At 38.5% G+C, this 7,500-nt stretch overlaps 1 long non-coding RNA gene across 1 annotated transcript in view; it reads left to right on the forward strand.

Moving 5' to 3' along the window:
• Nucleotides 1–1,020: 1,020 nt before the first annotated feature.
• Nucleotides 1,021–7,500, forward strand: part of LOC125619387 — an 81,017-nt gene continuing 74,537 nt past the window's right edge. Inside the window, exon 1 of the long non-coding RNA XR_007350913.1 lies at nucleotides 1,021–1,782. This is a non-coding gene — a long non-coding RNA (uncharacterized LOC125619387). The remainder of the gene's footprint in view (nucleotides 1,783–7,500) is intronic.

Below are 7,500 nucleotides of genomic sequence, written 5' to 3' on the forward strand. Positions count from 1 at the left end.
GGCAGTGATCACACCATCGCGGGACAGACAGTTGAGAAGCTCTGCGCAGTGTGAACCCCAGGCTCCACTCTCCCCTTTGCCTTCCAATCTAAAGAATCCCATGCATTTTAAATCTTGGGAATTTCTTCAGGGCAACTGAAATCAAAATATACTTTTGTCAAATAAGCCCCCACCCCTCCACCAGTGCAACCAAGAGCAATAATGTTTCAGGAAGCTGAAGCTGAAGTGTTGGTAAGAAGGACTGGGTGAACAGAAGTTTTACCATCTTAGGGTTCATGACTGAGCTTTTCTAATGTAAACAATTTATAATGAAAAAAGTCGGCCATGTCAGGTTTGAGAAACAGAGAAAAGCTTGATGGGAAAAATCAGAGGTGTGCTTTGTCAGGAGGTGGAGTAAGGACACACCCATGATTCTGAACTGTTTGGATGAATTCCTGTCTTCATTGTTCCTCTCAAGCGATAAGTATCTCTTCCCTTCCTTCCTTCCCCTTCCCTCCTGGGCTCTGGCTTGGTTCCTTTGCCTTTGCTTGTATTGGGGAAAGGAGGTGACTGCCTCTGCATTTTCTGTGCTTAGCATGCATATTTTCTCCCTTTCTGTCACTTGGTCTTGTTGGGTCCTCCGTGTCTCAGCCTTATTTAGGTACCTCCTGCATACATTTCATAATAGTCACATTTTAGCAGAAAAAAAAAAGACTTCTGATGATCTGCTTTCTCTTCTGCCTAGAATTCAGGTTTACAACTCTGATTAGAGACAAATTTTTATTTTTTCACGCTGCCACTCTTTCTGCTGCCTCATTTAATACAGATGGTATTGAAAAGCCAAAGCTGTTTAGCATATTAAAACCTCTTTGTAGAAATAGTGATAAAATAACTACCAAAAAAAAAAAAAGGTATGAGGTATATACTCTGTAGCAGATGCAGCTGACACCCTGCCTAGGTCCTCTGCAGAGGCTGGTACCTGGTTTCCCCAGTTGCTTTGATTATCCTGGTAAGCTCATTCTCTGGTGTCTCCTCTGTTTACCAACCAATGACTGAATGGGAGGCCAGCCTTTTGCCTAATGCCCTGGTGTGATCTGTGGGCTTCAGGATCATCAGCAGCCTGCCTCTAATGCAGCCAAACCCTTGCTCCTGTTCTTCCCTCCTGCCTTCCTCCCCTTCTCCTGAGGACACACCTAGTAAATTACTTCCCTCCTTAGATTCTGTTTCTAGGGAACCTCACTAAGATATACACCTTAAAATAAAATTTAAAAATCTTAGAACTATTCAACCAGATCTTTAATATATATTAAACAACCCATTTTAAGATGGTCATTGACAGAAAAAAGCATAGTATTTAGAATAAACAGTACAAAAACAAGACATTTTCAAAGGTGGCCAAACTTAAGAAGAAGAGATATTATTTTTTTGCGTCTTAAGAAAAGAGGATATACTTTTAAGGAGTTGCAAGTATCTAAAATGCTATTGGTGGGATGGGGATGTGGTTCAGTGGTAGAATATTTGCCTGTTGAGTGTGAGACCCTAGGTTCATCCCAGGTGCTGCAAAAACAAAACAAACTAAAACTAAAATGCTATTAGCCTGAAGAAAGTCTGTGAGTGAGACTGTAGTGATCTCCTTAATACTTATGTTGTTCCTGGTTTCATATTGTTCAAAGCAGTTTCAATTAGGTGGCCCCAAGTCAGTTTCCTGACAGTCCTGAAAAACAGGGATACCTACTAGCACTGTTTTCATATATGAAGATTGTGTTTCACAGAAGTTAAACGGCTTGCAATTTCTCACTGTTGGTAAGTACCTGGCCCAAAGTTGGTGCTCAAACCCAGGTCTGTGTGAGATGTGAGGTAAGACTTGAAATTAGATTAAACTATGTTCTAATCTTAGGTTGGTTCTTTAAATTTTGTTATTAACTCTAATAGGGTTTCTTTAGCAATCTATTGAATAGCCTAGAGTTAATCTACTTAAACTTGGTCAAAGTGGTCATTTTCACATTAGATTTGTTATCCTTTGTTTTGTAAGAAATTATTCTAAAATTTAGCAGTTGGAAACAACAAAATTTTATGATTTCACAGTTTCTGTGGGCCAGGAATCCATAGATAGCTCTATCTCGGGACTCTCATAAAACCACAATCAAAGTGTTGGTGCAGTTGTGGTCTCATCTAAAGGTTTGGTGGAGGGAGGGTTTGCTTCTGGTCTACTCAGGTGGTGGTTAACAGGACTCAATTCTTTGTGAGCTGTTGCACTTAGGGCTCTGTTTCCTCACTGGTTATTGGCCAGTGCCTTCCCTCAGTTCCTTGTCAGGCATGTAGCTCTTTCCACAGAGCAGCTCATAATATGAGAGCTGACAATCCTAAGAGTGAGCCAGAGAGAGAAAGCAAGTAAGGGCGAGTGAGAAGGAAGCCAGAGACTTTTGTAACTTTATCTTGGAAGTGACATCCCATCAATTTTGCTGTATTTTTTTTTTCTGTTAGAAGTGAGTCACTAGGCCCAGCTCACGCCCACACTCCATGGGAGGGGATTACACATGGACATGCATACCAGGAGCCAGGGAATATTGGGAGCCATTTTAGAGGCTGCCTACCACAATGTGTCACTTGGCTTCCTCATCTACAAGGACCTGCAACTTGATCCAACCACTGTTTTCTCTATAAGGAAGCACTGGATTATTTTCAATATGTTAATTTCATGGGTTTAGGCATATGTGCTGTAGTTTAATGCTCTTCTCACTTGTTCTTCCTCCCACCCACTCTTCAATTTCTCTTCTCCTTTTGCTCTTCCTTTCTTGCTTCCTCTGCCCTCCTGCTTCTAACTCTACTCACTTCTCTTTCAGGATCCCCATTTTGCTCTCTCCTCCCTTTTCATGCTTTCACGGTCATCTCCCTTTGAGAATTCAAATTCTCTATATGCGTTCCTGCTACCATGGCCCTTGCTGTTCCTCCATCTGCTCACAGGGACCATGGCCAACCAGCAATTTTAGATGCTGGTTTTTAAGTTTCTAAAGAAAGTGATTTAATTCAACTATTGGGTCTAGTCTTTCTACCAAGTTCCTCTAGGAAGATGACACCATAATGAAGTGAGACAAAGTGTTTTTTATAGAACATGCCATTTTAGGAGGTCGGGGGAGGGGTAAGGATTTCTTCCCCCTGCAATTTCTCCATCCATAATGTCAGATCTGAGTATATCTAGAGTCTTGTGTTATATGTCAATTCTTCAAAATCACATTAAAAACACAGGTGTGTCGTGTCGTAAGATGATGATTTCGATGAAGATGCAGGACCAAATACACCATTGTATCACTTATATAAAATTAGTTGTTGTTGATGGCAGTGACTGCAAACTTACCCTTGTTCCTAGAATACAGTATCATTTGAATAAGCAAATGAATGCAGCACTGCAGCAGATCTAAGTAGACTAGAGAGGTTGACTATTTCAGCCACTAAAGAAAGGGTAGAAAAATGATTTTTCCCAGGTCTTATGTGAAATTCAGAGAAACTGTTAATATACCTCAAATTTCCTAGTTTTCAGCCATATTAGATGCTCTTTGATATGATCCAGAAGACAGCATATTTCAATATGTGGTTGATATGCCGTAATTAGCCTGACAACTGATAGTGTTTCTGGAGCTTGGTTTTTTTTTTTTTTTGGTTCTGTTTTTGTCTTTGCATAGTAGGCAAAGAATCTTGGGGCAAATATATGATTAGAATCTGTTCAACGTGATGGCATGTATGTTAAGCCCATTGGCACATACCAACCAATTTTATTGCATGACTTACTGCTAGAAAAATCAAAAGTAGAAGTCAAATCACTTGAAGAATAGTTGTTTAGTGAGTTAGAATGAATGAAGTCTTTAATGAGTGCTGGCATCAAATTCTGTCCTCATTTGTTGCTTACCATGCCCTGTTCTCCATCTGGGATGCCCCAGGCACTCTTTTTGAGGACACTTGACCTACCAGTCATATTTCAGAAAGTACTGATTTGGTGCTTGCTGATGGAGTTTAGACTCCGAGGAGTCCGGGTTGCTGGATTACATACAGACTAATGACCCATCAGATGCTAAAGGCAAAAGCTTAAAGTGCACTAGTGAATTAAGCCACAGCATTGTCGGAAAGGAAGAATTTATTATGTCATTAAACTTGATTCAATAAGTTTTGCTTCTTTAGATACACTGCACTGAGGGAAAAGTAAGAAATTAATTTTAAACAAATGTTACCATTTTTCTTCCATTTTCTCAGGTAAAGGATTCATGTGAAATTAAGAGACAAGGATATTTCATTGGGATTAAAAGAAAGCCATTAAAAAGAATGAAAAATTGTGAAAACTGGGCATGACTGCCTAGCCAGGCATGTACTTCTAAGTTCAGAGACTATGTGCTTCAGTTAGTAAACACAGAGGAAAACCAGGCTTGCCTAATTTAATGATACCCTGGGTGAACTTTTCAGAGCTTTGCATAAAATCTCAGAGGCTCACTGATACAAAGATGTCAGCAATAATGATGGTTGATGCTCAGCGTTTAATGTAAAACTTAGAATGTGCACAAAATAGAAACCAGAATGGAGGTTTTCTGATACAAATCTAGAAACTATTATGAGATGAAAAATATTCTCTTAATTTAAATATCACTATAAAGCATACAAAAAATGTAAAAGATTTGGTGTTGAGTTCATATATATATATGTATATACATATATATGTGTATATATATGTGTGTGTATATATATATATGTATATATATATGTGTGTGTGTATATATATCCTAATGGTGGCTTAATGGGAAAAGATAAAATGTTTATAAATAATAATGTAAAAATAAGTGAGAAAAATACCCAGTATTTGTAACTTTTGTCATTTATCAATCAAAATATTTTGCATTCCTATCAGGGATTTTAAACTGAAGCCCAGCATTATAGAAGTAAGTGTTTAGAAAAAAAACAGTGTTTTCATTATATTTATACTGTCAATTCTAACAATAGAGATACTTCTAGTATTTTTATCCTAGGTAATAAAATATATCCTATTTGTAATTATGTAGTAATATATGAAAAGAGTTCAGATCCTCAAATAACAGGTTCTAGTAATATTTTGAATTGAATAAATTCTATAGCATATGATTTCTGTCAAATTAAAAACTGAAACACAACAAAACTGTGATGTAGGTGTGTATCCAAGGGATTAGCATTCTCATTTCACTAGAATGCTTTCCTATCACAAGAGGTGTACCATGCTCAAGATGAAGATAGGAATGTTAGGTAAAGGGGCATTTTTCTTATTTTCTTTTATTGACTCCTAAAAGGTGATGGCTTTCTAAAATCATAAAATGTAGAACTGCAGAGCTCATTTGATTTGAAATTTTCTCTCTCTCTCTCTCTCTCTCTCTCTCTCTCTTGCTGGAGTCAGAAAGTTCATTTTTATTTTATTACTGAAATTATTTTAATCTTGGACCATTACCAAGATTAGCAGATCAAAAAATCCCCTTCCCAGTTATTCTATATGCTTAGTAATGCCAAGAGTATATGTAAAATGAGTTGTTCCTTATCGGGAAGACTCACCGTGGTACAGGGGCATGGGGAGTGGTAAGCTTAGGTGGGAAATTTGTCTACCCTTGTTGGAGCAGCAATTTTCCAAAAAGAGCACCCACCCCTTAATTCCAGGATGAGCATCTGGCCCAATTTTTCTGTCAATTGCTTCATTGCCAAGAATAGGAGTTTATAAAGAAAGGAATGTCACAGACCAAGGTCACCATGCTGCCCACAGAGATTTCTAAAGAACCACGGCATGACCATTGGGGAGTTTCAGAAAGGGAAACAATTTCCACTCATAAATACTGTTGTAAACATCCCTATATATTAGTGAAAGCAGGTTTTTATTCATAGCTTTATCTGTGGTCTTTATACGTACCTCACTGAGTGTATCGTGGTAGGGGAAGGGATTGATGGAATGCATATAAGCTCCTAGAACAGTGCAGGAACATAAACAATCTGTTTCTTTCCTCCTTTTCTCCCTTCTTTCCTTCCTCCTTCCTCTCCTCCTTACTTCCTTTCTCTTTCTTGCTTAGTTCAGTCCTTCTTGAACTCTCATGTTCATGATGATCATCTGGAGATGTTAAAATGCAGGTATGGACCTGGCCGCTGTGGGTGGGGTCTGAGAAGTTGAATTTCTAATGAGTGCCCAAGTGACTGCTAACCCCACACACACTCACCATGAGTAGCAAAGATTTGAGCCGGACTTACTTGGTCATTAAGTTTGCAGCTGCGCTATCCAGTCTGTGTAGTTTTCATCCTGACTGGGCCATGCTGTCTTACTGATGGTCTAGAGGCCTACCTACCTGAGAAGAGTTGTAGGTAGTATTTTACATATTTCTTGCACATAAACTCTCTTGAAATTTGAAGGAATATATGATGTGACAACAACACAACAAAACAAAACCCCTCGATGCCAGAAAGTGTAATCCCAAATCTAAAGTCTAATCTAGGATCTTACTAGCTTTTTGCTGATTTCTGTTTATCTGCTGGGAACCATTGGTATGTCTGGGAGAAGTCCGTGCTCTGGGAGAGTAAAATTTGTTTTGTAAAGTTCCCAAACATGTGGTTTTGGTAAAGAAAATCTTTCATGATGAAGCCTACATGGCTCAGCACTGGGAAACCTCTTCAGGATTTTTCTGAGGGGAAGGTATTGGAGAGACCCAGGTGTTCTCTGTGATCAGCTGCAGCTAGCTGTTAAGACATTGACAAGGACACTATTAGTCATCCTGTTAAAAGTTTTAACCCACCAACCACTGTTGCCTGTGCTGGTTATTTCAGATACGAAGTTGTGAATATTATATATGAGGCACCTGTCTTTCTCCAAGGTTTCATTTCCTCTGACTGTATTACACCTGTCTGTAGACATCAGTAGAAACTTACTTTGATTTAGTATGTTTTCTTGCAGTGTATTCTGTCTCTCACTTGATTATCTTTAGCCCCAATCTGATTGGCCTGGTTGCTATTATAGGGACACATTGAATTGAAAAACCAAACCAAATAAAATTCCTGAAATAAGAATATTTATTGATCTGTTGATGAGTCTCCAACAAGCAATGAATATAGAGAAAATCCAGGCACAAAGTAAGATTTTGCAATGTTTGTCTTCTAGAAGAAACTAGCATTGCAAAGAGAAAAACAATCAGAAACGTCATTACATCCTTTCTTGAGTATGATATTCTTAAATTTGCCTTAAATATATTATTCTGTGACCAGTCCCTTAATTGTATATTTTGCACCATGGCAACAGCTCAGGGATATAGATCAGATATATTCAGATTCTTATGAATAAGGAAGAAGCCACAATACATATATGGTCATGTATGTAGCTTATCCACTGCAACCACAGACCTTCATGCATTAAGAGTTCAGTCTTCTAGCTCAGGCATCTGATTTCCTGGCTAACATATAATAACAAGTCAGTGTGGTTGCACACACCTATAATCCCAGTGTCTCTGGAGGCTGAGGCAGGAGGATTTAAAGTTCATTCAA

The sequence above is a fragment of the Marmota marmota genome, unplaced genomic scaffold (assembly GCF_001458135.2).
Source record: "Marmota marmota marmota unplaced genomic scaffold, marMar, whole genome shotgun sequence".
Taxonomy (NCBI): domain Eukaryota; kingdom Metazoa; phylum Chordata; class Mammalia; order Rodentia; family Sciuridae; genus Marmota; species Marmota marmota.